Below are 13,219 nucleotides of genomic sequence, written 5' to 3' on the forward strand. Positions count from 1 at the left end.
AATAAATTCTTGAAAACCACCCTATCCAATAAATAGCCATGACAGTCATTCCAAATATCTGATTCCTAAGCTCATCCTCTTAATGAGATCATTGTGCTCTTATCTGAATGCAAGAGACACAAACCTCAGGATCTGTGTCTGGATGCCTTGGGTAGATAGGGCAGTATGATATCTTTAAAAAATTAAAAGATTACCTTAGAATAAACCTCAAGAGGTCCCAAAATTTCAAAACACCCCATAAAAGCAATGGTGTCCCTGATGCATTTCATTGTTCAACACTCCCCTTCCTGAAGCTCCTGTCATCACACACTCATTCATTCTTTATATTTAATAGCTATTATATGCCTAAATACAGGGGCAGTATAGAGCTATTTCTCTTTTCTTATATTGTTAAATATTTTCCCCAACCACAGTATGTTTCTTTGGTGCCCAGTATTTATTCATCTTTTTGTCTGCTCTATTTTTATTTTCCACCTTCCTTCTCCTTTGACAGGGGAAACCCCTTTGCTTATTCTCTTTCCTTTTTCTTTAAGTGAATATCGCTCATTCAGAATGTTTGTTTAAGCTTCCTTGCAAGTTTTCAGGAGAATATGTATAAGCACTGAAGGAGGAAACTAGTTAGTAGCCCTAAGGCAATGTGTGTGCCTTTGTGTGCTCAGGCACTCAGTCATGTCCAACTCTTTGTGACATATGGACTGTACCCCACCAGGCTCCTCTGTCCACGGAATTTTCCAGGCAAGAATATTGGAGCAGGCTGCCATTTCCTTCTCCAGGGGATCTTCCCCACCCAGGGATCTAACCCATATCTGCATCTCCTGCATTGGCTGGTGAGTTCTTTAGCACTGAGCCACCTGGGAAGCCCCAGACCTAAGCAATAGATGCCTCTAAAATTACTGTTTTTATGGTTAACCAGGTACACAGACCAATGACCTAAAGATTTTTCTAGATGACTCAGAGTTCACTGGTTGATTTCCAGTTTATATCTAGATGTACCAGTCAATCACATGCACATTCAGATTATTAGTGCTCATTTTGAACATCTTTTCCCCTTCGTCCTTATGTTCAAATCTACTTCTTGCTATGCACTTAGACTGTTAACTGATCTTTTACCAATTATTTTAACCTTGTAATCTATTTTGATATATGGTAGTACCAGTGATTTCTTTGGTGAGCTATTAAAGTTAGAACTCAGTCCCAAACCCATGCCTGAATATCTGTCTGAGAACTTCTAACACATAACAACCTTGCCATAACACTTGTCTGAGAAACTCTGAAGTTTAGAGAGTATATCTTTAACAGTCTCTTATATCTCCTCAGTAAAGAACTGATAAGTATCTTTATTCAGGGTGCTGACAGGAATAAATTTGGTCCAGACTGGATCTTTCTTTTACTATGGATTCTCAGAGGATGATGGGGGATCACAGTACGAAGGGAATTCCCTTTATCTTTAAATCCACCAAGGCAAATCCAATGAAGGTCTTTCTCTTTGCTTGATAATCCTGTGAAGAGCACTGCAGCCTAGTTTATCTGCTTAAATACTGAGAGAGTAATAAAAGTTTATTTGCTGTGTGCTGTGATTATTACATTGTGGGGTCCTCATCTACCTTTCTTTAATTTTATTTCTTTTAATGTTTTCCATCCCATCATCCTAATTTTTGAATTCCTAGTAGCATCATCCATGGGCACTGTGTTAAGCTTTTGCATTACTCGGGAAATACAAAATTCTCCAAATGTGACAAGTTTATATTCTTGTGATCTCTAGGTCACTGGTTGGTCTTTTTTTTCTTTTTTCCTTATCATGTTTACATACATTTGACCAGAATTTATCATGTCCCTTTGGCCTTGGCAGTGATTTTCTGTCTAACTTGCCTTTTTCTTACCTGAAATGCTCACCCTTAGTGAGTTTTCTTCTGATGTCTTTCCCCTTTAGGTGGACTGGCATTTGACCAGTTCAGTTCAGTTCAGTCGCTCAGTGTATCCGACTCTTTGCGACCCCATGAACTGCAGCACGCCACGCCTCCCTGTCCATCACCAACTCCCGGAGTCCACGCAAACCCATGTCCATCGAATTGGTGATGCCATCCAGCCATCTCATCCTCTGTCATCCCCTTCTCCTCCTGCCCTCAATCTTTCCCAGCATCAGGGTCTTTTCAAATGAGTCAGCTCTTCACATCAGGTGGCCAAAGTATTGGAGTTTCAGCTTCAATATCAGTCCTTCCAATGAACACCCAGGACTGATCTCCTTTAGGATGGACTGGTTGGATCTCATTGCTGTCCAAGGGACTCTCAAGAGTCTTCTCCATCGCCACAGTTCAAAAGCATCAATTCTTTGGCGCTCAGCTTTCTTTGTAGTCCAACTCTCACATCCATACATGACCACTGGTAAAACCATAGCCTTGACTAGATGGACCTTTGTTGGCAAAGTAATGTCTCTGCTTTTTAATATGCAGTCTAGGTTGGTCATAACTTTCCTTCCAAGGAGTAAGCATCTTTTAATATCATGGCTGCAATCACCATCTGCAGTGATTTTGGAGCCCAGAAAAATAAAGTCAGCCACTGTTTACACTGTTTCCCCATCTATTTGCCATGAAGTGATGGGACCGGATGCCATGATCTTAGTTTTCTGAATGTTGAGCTTTAAGCCAACTTTTTCACTCTCCTCTTTCACTTTCATCAAGAGGCTCTTTAGTTCTTCTTCACTTTCTGCCAGTGAATATTAATAATAAAAACTTAACTTTGTTTACAGGCAGTTTCAACTCTGTGCCTGTGCCTTAGCAGTCATTCAATATTTTGAATATCCATTTAGAATCTAAAATGTCTTGCTTTACCTATGCTCATGGCCCCCTCATGGTATTTGGTAGTATTCCAAATGTACAATTTCTACTCTTTTACATGGACCTTATAAGCTAAAAAATATTGACATTTGTTTATTCTATAACCATTCTGTCTTTCATATGTTATTTGGCTTCCACTTTCTCACTGGGAATGTATTCTTAACCAGACCTCTGTCTCCAGATTATGGCACTTTGGCTTCTGCTCCTTCCTTTCCTTCTGCTCATATGCTTGAATGGCATGCCAGAATGTCAGTGGAGTTAAAGCTCTGCCAATAAGGATAAATTTCACAAGCTGTAGAGTACTGATGTCCTCCAGATTCTTGACATTTGTCTTCTGTTAACTAACTTCAATGAAACAGATACTTAGTGGAGATTTGAATTTGTGCAAAGAGTTACAGAACTGCATCAAAAGTCAGGTACCCACCAACATTTTTAAAGCAAATTCAAAAATAGAAGTTAATAAAAATTAGTTAATACCTGGAAGCAACCTAAATGTCCATTGACAGAGGGATAAATAAAGAAGATGCAGTCCCTATATACAATGGATTATTACTCAGCCGTTGAAAAGAATGCAGTAATGTCATTTGCAGCAACATGGATGAACCTAAAGATTATTGTACTAAATGAAGTAATTTAGACAAATATCATATGATATCACTTATATGTAGAATCTTTTAAAATGATACAAGTGAACATATCTACAAATCAGAAACAGACTCACAGACTTTGAATACAAACATATGGTAAACAAAAGGCAAAAGTGGGGAAGGGGTACCTTAGGAGTTTGGAATTTACATATACACACTACTGTATATATTAATAGATAATCAACAAAGGACCTGCTGTATAGAACACAGATCTCTACTTAGTATTCTGCAGTAACCTATATGGGAAGAGAATCTGAAAAAGAATGCATATATTATATGTATAACTGAATCACTTTGCTGTACCCCTGAAACTAACACAACATTGTAAATAAACTATGTGTGCTCAGTCATGTCCAACTCTTTGTGACCCCATGAACTGTAACCATCCAGGCTCCTTTTTTCATGGGATTTTCTAGGCAAGACTACTTGATTCGGTCACCATTTCCTCCTCCAGGGGGTAAATCAGCTATTCAGTTCAGTTCAGTTCAGTCGCTCAGTTGTGTCCGAATCTTTGAGACCCCATGAATCCCAGCACGCCAGGCCTCCCTGTCCATCACCAACTCCTGGAGTTCTCTCAGACTCACGTCCATCGAGTCAGTGATGCCATCCAGCCATCTCATCCTCTGTCGTCCCCTTCTCCTCCTGCCCCCAATCCCTCCCAGCATCAGAGTCTTTTCCAATGAGTCAACTCTTCGCATGAGGTGGCCAAAGTACTGGAGTTTCAGCTTTAGCATCATTCCTTCCAAAGAAATCCCAGGGCTGATCTCCTTCAGAATGGACTGGTTGGATCTCCTTGCAGTCCAAGGGACTCTCAAGAGTCTTCTCCAACACCACAGTTCAAAAGCATCAATTCTTCAGCGCTCAGCTTACTTCACAGTCCAACTCTCACATCCATACATGACCACTGGAAAAACCATAGCCTCGACTAGCCGGACCTTTGTTGGCAAAGTAATGTTTCTGCTTTTGAATATGCTATCTAGGTTGGTCATAACTTTCCTTCCAAGGAGTAAGTGTCTTTTAATTTCATGGCTGCAGTCACCATCTGCAGTGATTTTGGAGCCCCAAAAAATAAAGTCTGACACTGTTTCCACTGTTTCCCCATCTATTTGCCATGAAGTGATGGGACCAGATGCCATGATCTTCGTTTTCTGAATGTTGAGTTTTAAGCCAACTTTTTCGCTCTCCTCTTTCATCTTCATCAAGAGGGTTTTTTTGTTTCTCTTCACATTCTGCCATAAGGGTGGTGTCATCTGCATATATGAGGTTATTGATATTTCTCCCTGCAATCTTCATTCCAGCTTGTGCATCTTCCAGCCCAGCGTTTCTCATGATGTACTCGCATATAAGTTAAATAAGCAGAGTGACAATATACAGCCTTGATGTACTCCTTTTCCTATTTGGAACCAGTCTGTTGTTCCATGTCCAGTTCTAAATGTTGCTTCCTAACCTGCATACAAATTTCTCAAGAGTCAGGTCAGGTGGTCTGGTATTCCCATCTCTTTCAGAATTGTCCACAGTTTCTTGTGATCCACACAGTCAAAGGCTTTGGCATAGTCAATAAAGCAGAAATAGATATTTTTCTGGAACTCTCTTGCTTTTTTGATAATCCAGCGGATGTTGTCAATTTGGTCTCTGGTTTCTCTGCCTTTTCTAAAACCAGCTTGAACATCTGGAAGTTCACGGTTCACGTATTGCTGAAGCCTGGCTTGGAGAATTTTGAGCATTACTTTACTAGCGTGTCAGATGAGTATGCAATTGTGCAGTAGTTTGAGCATTCTTTGGCATTGCCTTTCTTTGGGATTGCAATGAAAACTGACCTTTTCCAGTCCTGTGGCCACTGCTGAGTTTTCCAAATGTGCTGGCATATTGAGTGCAGCACTTTCACAGCATCATCTTTCAGGATTTGAAATAGCTCAGCTGGAATTCCATCACCTCCACTAGCTTTGTTCGTAGTGATGCTTTCTAAGGCCCACTTGACTTCACATTCCAGGATATCTGGCTCTAGGTGAGCGATCACACCGTTGTGATTATCTGGGTCATGAAGATCTTTTTTTGTACAGTTCTGTGTATTCTTGCCACCTCTTCTTAATATCTTCTGCTTTTGTTAGGTCCATACCATTTCTGTCCTTTATTATGCCCATCTTTGCATGAAATGTTCCCTTGGTATCTCTAATTTTCTTCAAAGATCTCTATTCTTTCCCATTCTGTTATTTTCCTCTATTTCTTTGCATTGATCACTGAGGAAGGCTTTCTTATCTCTTTTTGCTATTATTTGGAACTCTGCATTTAGGTACTTATATCTTTCCTTTTCTCCTTTGCTTTCGCTTCTCTTCTTTTCACAGCTATTTGTAAGGCTTCTCCCAACAGCCATTTTGCTTTTTTTGCATTTCTTTTCCATGGGGATGGTCTTGATCCCTGTCTCCTGTACAATGTCACGAACCTCAGTCCATAGTTCATCAGGCCCTCTATCTATCAGATCTAGGCCCTTAAATCTATTTCTCACTTCCACTGTATAATCATAAGGGACTTGATTTAGGTCATATCTGAATGGTCTAGTGGTTTTCCCTACTTTCTTCAATTTAAGTCTAAATTTGGTAATAAGGAGTTCATGATCTGACCCACAGTCAGCTTCTGGTCTTGTTTTTTTTGACTGTGTAGAGTTTCTCCATCTTTGGCTGCAAAGAATATAATCAATCTGATTTCGGTGTTGACCATCTGGTGATGCCCATGTGTAGAGTCTTCTCTTGTGTTGTTGGAAGAGGGTGTTTGCTATGACCAGTGCATTTTCTTGGCAAAACTCTATTAGCCTTTGCCCTGCTTCATTCTGTACTCCAAGACCAAATTTGCCTGTTACCCAGGTGTTTCTTGACTTCCTACTTTTGCATTCCAGTCCCCTATAATGAAAAGGACATCTTTTTTGGGTGTTAGTTCTAAAAGGTCTTGTAGGTCTTCATAGAACCATTGAACTTCAGCTTCTTCAGCATTACTGTTTGGGGCATAGACTTGGATTACTGTGATATTGAATGGTTTGCCTTGGAAACAAACAGAGATCATTCTGTCGTTTTTGAGATTGCATCCAAGTACTGCATTTCGAACTCTTTTGTTGACCATGATGGCTACTCCATTTCTTCTGAGGGTTTCCTGCCCGCAGTAGTAGATATAATGGTCATCTGGGTTAAATTCACCCAATCCAGTCCATTTTAGTTCACTGATTCCTAGAATGTTGACGTTCACTCTTGCCATCTCTCGTTTGACCACTTCCAATTTGCCTTTATTCATGTACCTAACATCCAGATTCTTATGCAATATTGCTCTTTACAGCATCGGGCCTTGCTTCTATCACCAGTCACATCCATAGCTGGGTATTGTTTTTGCTTTGGCTCCATCCCTTCCTTCTTTCTGGAGTTATTTCTCCACTGATCTCCCGTAGCATTTTGGGCACCTACTGACCTGGGGAGTTTCTCTTTCAGTATCCTATCATTTTGCCTTTTCATACTGCTCATGGGGTTCTCAAGGCAAGAATACTGAAGTGGTTTGCCATTCCCTTCTCCAGTGGACCACATTCTGTCAGACCTCTCCACCATGACCCGCCTGTCTTGGGTGGCCCCACGGGCATGGCTTAGTTTCATTGAGTTAGACAAGGCTGTGGTCCTAGTGTGATTAGATTGACTAGTTTTCTGTGAGTATGGTTTCAGTGTGTCTGCCCTCTGATTCCCTCTTGCAACACCTACCGTCTTACTTGGGTTTCTCTTACCTTGGACGTGGGGTATCTCTTCACGGCTGCTCCAGCAAAGCGCAGCTGCTGCTCCTTATCTTGGACGGGGGCTATCTCCTCACCGCTGCCCCTTCTGACCTTGAATGTGGAATAGCTCCTCTAGGCCCTCCTGCGCCCGCGCAGCCATATTTCAGTATAAAAATTAAAAAAATAAAGATGCTAGGCTAGGCATAACAAAAGAATTACTTAAAGAGGTTAAACAAATAGAATATTTAATATGTTCTTTATACACTACAGAGGATATTTTTACACATACCTGCGGTACTCGCAACCTCTTTAGGTAATCATTGACCAAAGTACAAACAAAATTCCTATATATATTCCCATTATGCTCACTGTAAAACATCAACTGGTTATATAGGTTATATTCTGATTGGACACCTTTTTAAGACTCAGATTTATTAAGGTGTAGTTTACATAGAGTTAAATTCAGTCTTTTTGATATGTAATTCAATGAGTTTTGACAAACATATACAGTCATGTAATAACCAGTACAGTCAGGCTATAGAATAGTTCCATTACTGTCTCACTATAGTCAATACTCTCTCTACCCCAGTTCCTAGCAACCACTTGTCCGATTTCTGTCCCTATAGTTTTCATTTTCCAGAATATCATATAAATGGAATTGTACAGTTTCTACCCTTTTGCATCTATTTCTTTCACTTACCATAATGTTTCTGATAATTTACTCATGTTGGTATATGTATCAGAGGTTTATTTCTTAAATTAGCTTACAGGTATTCTGTTATTTTACAACTTATATATTCACTCACCAGTAGATTTATAGGTTTTGCTGATTATGGTTAAAGTTGTTGTATACATTCCAGAGGCCTTCCCCAGTGGGTCAGCAATAAGGAATCCGCCTGCAATGCAGGATACATGGGTTTGATCCCTGGGTCAGGAAGATCCCCTGGAAGAGGGCATGGCAACCCACTCCAGCATTCTTGCCTGGAAAATTCCATTGACTGAGAAGCCTGGTGGGCTACAGTCCATGGGATCCCAAAAGAATCAGACACAACTTAGCTAATAAACAACAGCAACATACATTCCAGAACAGATCTTTGTACATAAGTTTCATTTCTCTTAGCTGGTTTTGATAAATGTATGTCTAAATATATTAGAAACTGCCAAACTGTTTTCTGAAGTAGCTGTGATATTTTGTATTTCCACCAGCATTGTATAAGTTCCAGTAGCTCTGCATCATTGCCAGTAGTTGATACTGTCAGATATTTTCTCTTTATAATATTAGCTATTTTTATAAAGGTGTTAGTGGTATCTTATTGTAGATTTATTTGTATATCCTTAATTGCTAATAGTGTTGAGCATCTTTTAATGTGTTCATTTGGTATTTATATATCTTCTTTGATGAGGATCTATTTAAATTGAGCCATTAATCTTATTGAATTGTAAGTTATTTATATATTCTATATACAAGTTTTTTTTTTTAATCTGATACTTTTTCTGCAAGTATATTCTCCCACTCTGGATTTTCATTTTATTTTTTGAAGAGCAAAGAACTTTTCAAGTCAAATTTATCAAAATTTTATAGTCCGTGTTTTTTGTGGTCTGATAAATCTTTTGTCTAAATGAAGGTCTACAAAGATTTCCTGCTTTGTTTTCTTCCATGAGTTTCATAGTTTTTGCTTTTACATTAAAGTCAGTCTGTCATTTTGAGCTAATTTTTGTGTATGGTCTTATCTAAGGGTTCAGGGTGAACATTCTTGCATATAATGTCTAATTTTTCCAGCATTATTTGTTGAAAAGACCATCCCTTCTCCATTTAATTACCATTGCCATAGACCATATTTGCTGGTCTGTTTCTATTTTATTTATCTATATGTCTATCCTGTGCCAATAATATTCAATACACTGTTTTGTTTACTGTAGTCTTTAAATCAGGTAGTGTAAGTCTTCCAACTTTGTGTTTTCTTTTCAAAATTACTCTGGTTGTTCTCCTATTTCCTTTGCTTTTCCATATACATTTTAGAGATACCTTCTCAATTTCTACATAAAGCCTGCTGGGATTCTGATTGAAATTGCAATGATTTTTATAGATATGTTTGGGGAGAAGTTACAGCCTAGAAATAGTTCATTTTTTAGTCAATGAACTTGATATCTTTCTCCATTTATTCATCTCTTCCTTAATTTCTCTCACCATTTTTAAAGTCTTCGGTGTGCAAATCATGCACATATTTGTTAGATTTATTCTAACTTAGTATTTCCTTGGGTTTGATATTACAAATGGTACTTTGTTAAATTTCAACTTCTAATTTTTATTCTATAGAAATAAATTATGTTGGCCTTACAGCTGATGATATTGATAAACAGGTATTAGGTTTAGTAGCTTTTGTTTTCTTTTGTTAAATTCATTGGAATTTTCTGCATAGATGATCATGTCTGCAATTAAAAGCAGCTTTATTTCTTCCTTTTCATTCTGCATGCCTTTATTTTTCAGTTGCTATTTATTTTAGGATCTCTAATATAATGTAGAGTAGAAGTGTTGAAAGCAGAAATCCTTGTTCCTAATTTTAGGGGAAATTCATTCCATATTTCACTATTAAGTAGGATTTTAACTTCAGGCTTTTTTGTAGATGCCCTTGATCAAGTTGAGTGCTGCTGCTGCTGCTGCTGCTAAATCACTTCAGTCGTGTCCGACTCTGTGCGACCCCATAGACGGCAGCCCACCAGGCTCCCCCATCCCTGGGATTCTCCAGGCAAGAATACTGGAGTGGGTTGCCATTTCCTTCTCCAATGCATGAAAGTGAAAAGGGAAAGTGAAGTCGCTCAGTCGTGTCTTGACTCTTAGCGACCCCATGGACTGCAGCCTACCAGGCTCCTCCATCCATGGGATTTTCTAGGCAAGAGTGCTGGAGTGGGGTGCCATTGAGATCCCTTTAATTACTGGTATGCCAACATTTTTTTATCATGAATGTCTGTGGAATTATGTCAAATGCTTTTCTGCATCAGTTGAGAGGACCTCTAATATTCTTTATTTAGTCTGTTGATATAGTGAATTACATTGATTTATTGGCAAATGTATAACCATCCTTACGCTTCCAAGATAAACACCAGTCATAATATTTTATCCTTATGATTTATCCATAATAATTTTATAATCATTTTCTATGTAATTCTATATCATTTCTATATCTGTATCATTGGATTTGTGTCTTTGTTTCTGAGGCACAATTGATCTGTAATTTTCTTTCCTTTTATACTTTTTCCTCTAGTATGAGGTTAATACTGGTATCATAAAATAAGCTGAAGATTGTGTCCTCCTTTTCTCATTTCATTATCATCTGACTTGCATAATAAACTTTTTGCTTAGAGTGCAGCCTGAGTGCCAGAGGTTTTTTCTCAGTGGTCTTTTTCAATTCTAAATGTTCAATAGTTTCTTTACATCTGTGCCACATGTTGGGGAGTGTGGTATCTCTCTTCATGCCCTTGCCTGTTTTCCAGCAGTGAGCTGCTGTTATTGTTAGATGCTAGGTTCCTGGTGAGGCAGGGAGTGTTCTTTGTTTTTTTGTCTAGCCTCAGCTTTAGGGAGGCCCTATGTAGCTAGATCTGATGGTTGTACTTTCTCAGCATTCTTTCCTCTCCAAATGGCAGCTAACCTCTGATTTATATCTAGTGTTAGTCGCTCAGTCATGTCTGACTCTTTGTGACCCCATGGGCTATAATCCACCAGGCTTCTCTGTCCATGGAATTCTCCAGGCAAGAATACTGGAGTTGGATTGCCATTCCCTTCTCCAAGGGATCTTCCTGACCCAGGGATTGAACCCAGGTCTCCTGCATTGCAGATACATTCTTTACCATCTGAACAACCAGGGATCTAAGGTTGATATCTTGCCCCTTCCTCAGCAGTAGCTGACCACTGCTTTTTATTCATAGAGAATCCTGAACTCAAAGGTTTCCTGCTCCTCCTCAAGGGCAGAGGTTTTTTGCTTTGACTGCTCCCCAGCAGCTATGGATTTCTGCCTTTGTTTTGGGGATAGGAGGGTTTCCTATGTTCCCTTCCCTGGGAAGGTGGCTTTTGCTTTTTCCCTGGTGGCTTAAGACTTTTGCTTCCCATCATAGAAGGGTTTGTATAAGTGTGTGGGGCTTCATGTCTGTCTGCCAGCAACAGCTGACTGCCTCCTGCATACCTGAACCACTGACATGGGCTCTTTTGGTCTTCTGCATTGTCCACAGTCATGTTTGTGTGCTTCTGGTTAAGGACTGGAAAATAACTTGGCAGTGAATGTATAAGTGTCTTGAGTGCCACATATTCCAAACTGCTGAGACACTAGCCCATTAAGAGTTTAAGATTTTAAAAATTCATTAAGCGTTCAGCTGATTTTTTTTTAAACTTGCTTGCATGACAGCTACTTCTGTCTCCATGCTTTGCCAAAGGGGCTGGTTACCCTTTGGAATTCATTTTACCTCAGTTCTGTGATGAGCTCAAGGGATATTATGGTTTTGTGGATTACTTACATTTTTTATCATTAAATTATGGGTGACATTCTCTTATGGCTTATTGTATCTTAAGTCAAAATGGAACTGATGCTTTCTAATAATACATGTATGGGTGGTTTTTTTTTCCTTTGTTATGAAATATGCTTCAGGGAGAAGCATATCTCTAAAGCATGTTTATATAAATAGTTTATTTTTATACAATAATTATTAAATTTTTCCATTTAAATTTTTATTTTTATTATATATGTTAAAATCATACTTAAATCATCATACACAATATGTGATTTTTTGTATATACTTCTTTGGATTTTACACATGTGTAAATTCATAAAATCACTGTCACAGCCAGGATGTGGAAGATTCTATCACCCTGACAACTTTCTATGCCAACCATGTGTAGTCACACCCTCCATCTACCTGTAATCCCTGACAGCCACTGATCACGTCACTGTGTTTTCCTCTTTCTGAAAATGTCACATGAGTGGAATCATACAGTATTGTGGTGGGCACACTCTAAGTGACCCACCCCCTTATGTAATTCCTTCCCCTTAAGTATGGCCAGAACCTATGACTTGCTTCCAATCAGTAGAATATGGCAAAAGTGATGGGATGTCACTCACTCTTATAATTATGTTATAAAAGACTAATTTATGTTAAATTAAATACAGGATTCTCTTTTAAGTTTCCATGATTTCTAGTACATAGCTATTTCAAATTCACTAATTCACCATTCATCCAGTCCACATTTATAGAGCATTTTTCATTTGGATGAGGTAGGTTCAGTGTGTTTTAGTGATTAAAAACATGGACTTGAGAGTCAGAGTACGTGGATTCAAATCCCATGTGCCCAATAGTCTCTAGGTATCCTTGTAAAAGTTAATTAACCTCTCTAATGCCTCATCTATAAAGTGGTAATACTCAGAATACCCACCTAACAAGATTTTGCGAGAATAGAGGGAGATGGTGTAAACAGAGCACTTGGCAGAGGGCCTGGCTCATGGTAAAAAAACACTTTTGGTTTCTCTCATTCTTTGTCATTATTATTAGTAATATTACTACTCGTGTTATGCAGAATGACTCGGGCATGGGACTCTCCTACCTGAAATAGCCATCTAATAATTAAATAAAATAATATGTCAAGTGCTGGGAACAATACCTGGCACATGGAAAACTATAGATGTTAGATATTATTATATCTGTAATTATTCTATATCTTCATTAATAGTAGTAGTAGTATCAGCATTAATTATTATTGGTTATCTTTCTTTTCCCACTCCTTCTATAGAACAATGAAACATAAAATATTGTCCAAGGAATTAATCTTTTCCTTTGTATTTTGTTTGAAAAATGGTGAGGTGTTGTAGTATTTTCTGATTTAGCCCAAGTGGCTCAGTGGTAAAGAATCTGCCCCTGCCATTGCAGGTGACACAGGAAATGTGGGTTCAATCTCTGGGTGAAAAAGATCCCCTGGAGAAGGATATGGCAACCCACTCTAGTATTCTTGCCTG

At 38.7% G+C, this 13,219-nt stretch overlaps 1 protein-coding gene across 9 annotated transcripts in view; it reads left to right on the forward strand.

Annotated features, from left to right (window-relative positions):
- The window catches only part of PWWP3B (PWWP domain containing 3B), a 168,132-nt gene that overhangs the window by 10,548 nt on the left and 144,365 nt on the right, over positions 1 to 13,219 (forward strand). Inside the window, exon 1 of one of the 9 annotated variants that reach the window (XM_044936463.2) lies at positions 794 to 827. The exons of the other annotated variants lie outside the window; for them this stretch is intronic. The gene's annotated coding sequence lies outside the window, so the exon portion shown is untranslated. Of the gene's footprint in view, positions 1 to 793; positions 828 to 13,219 lie in introns of those variants that run through there. 9 annotated transcript variants of the gene reach the window in all.

The sequence above is a fragment of the Bubalus bubalis genome, chromosome X, assembly GCF_019923935.1.
Source record: "Bubalus bubalis isolate 160015118507 breed Murrah chromosome X, NDDB_SH_1, whole genome shotgun sequence".
Taxonomy (NCBI): Eukaryota; Metazoa; Chordata; class Mammalia; order Artiodactyla; family Bovidae; genus Bubalus; species Bubalus bubalis.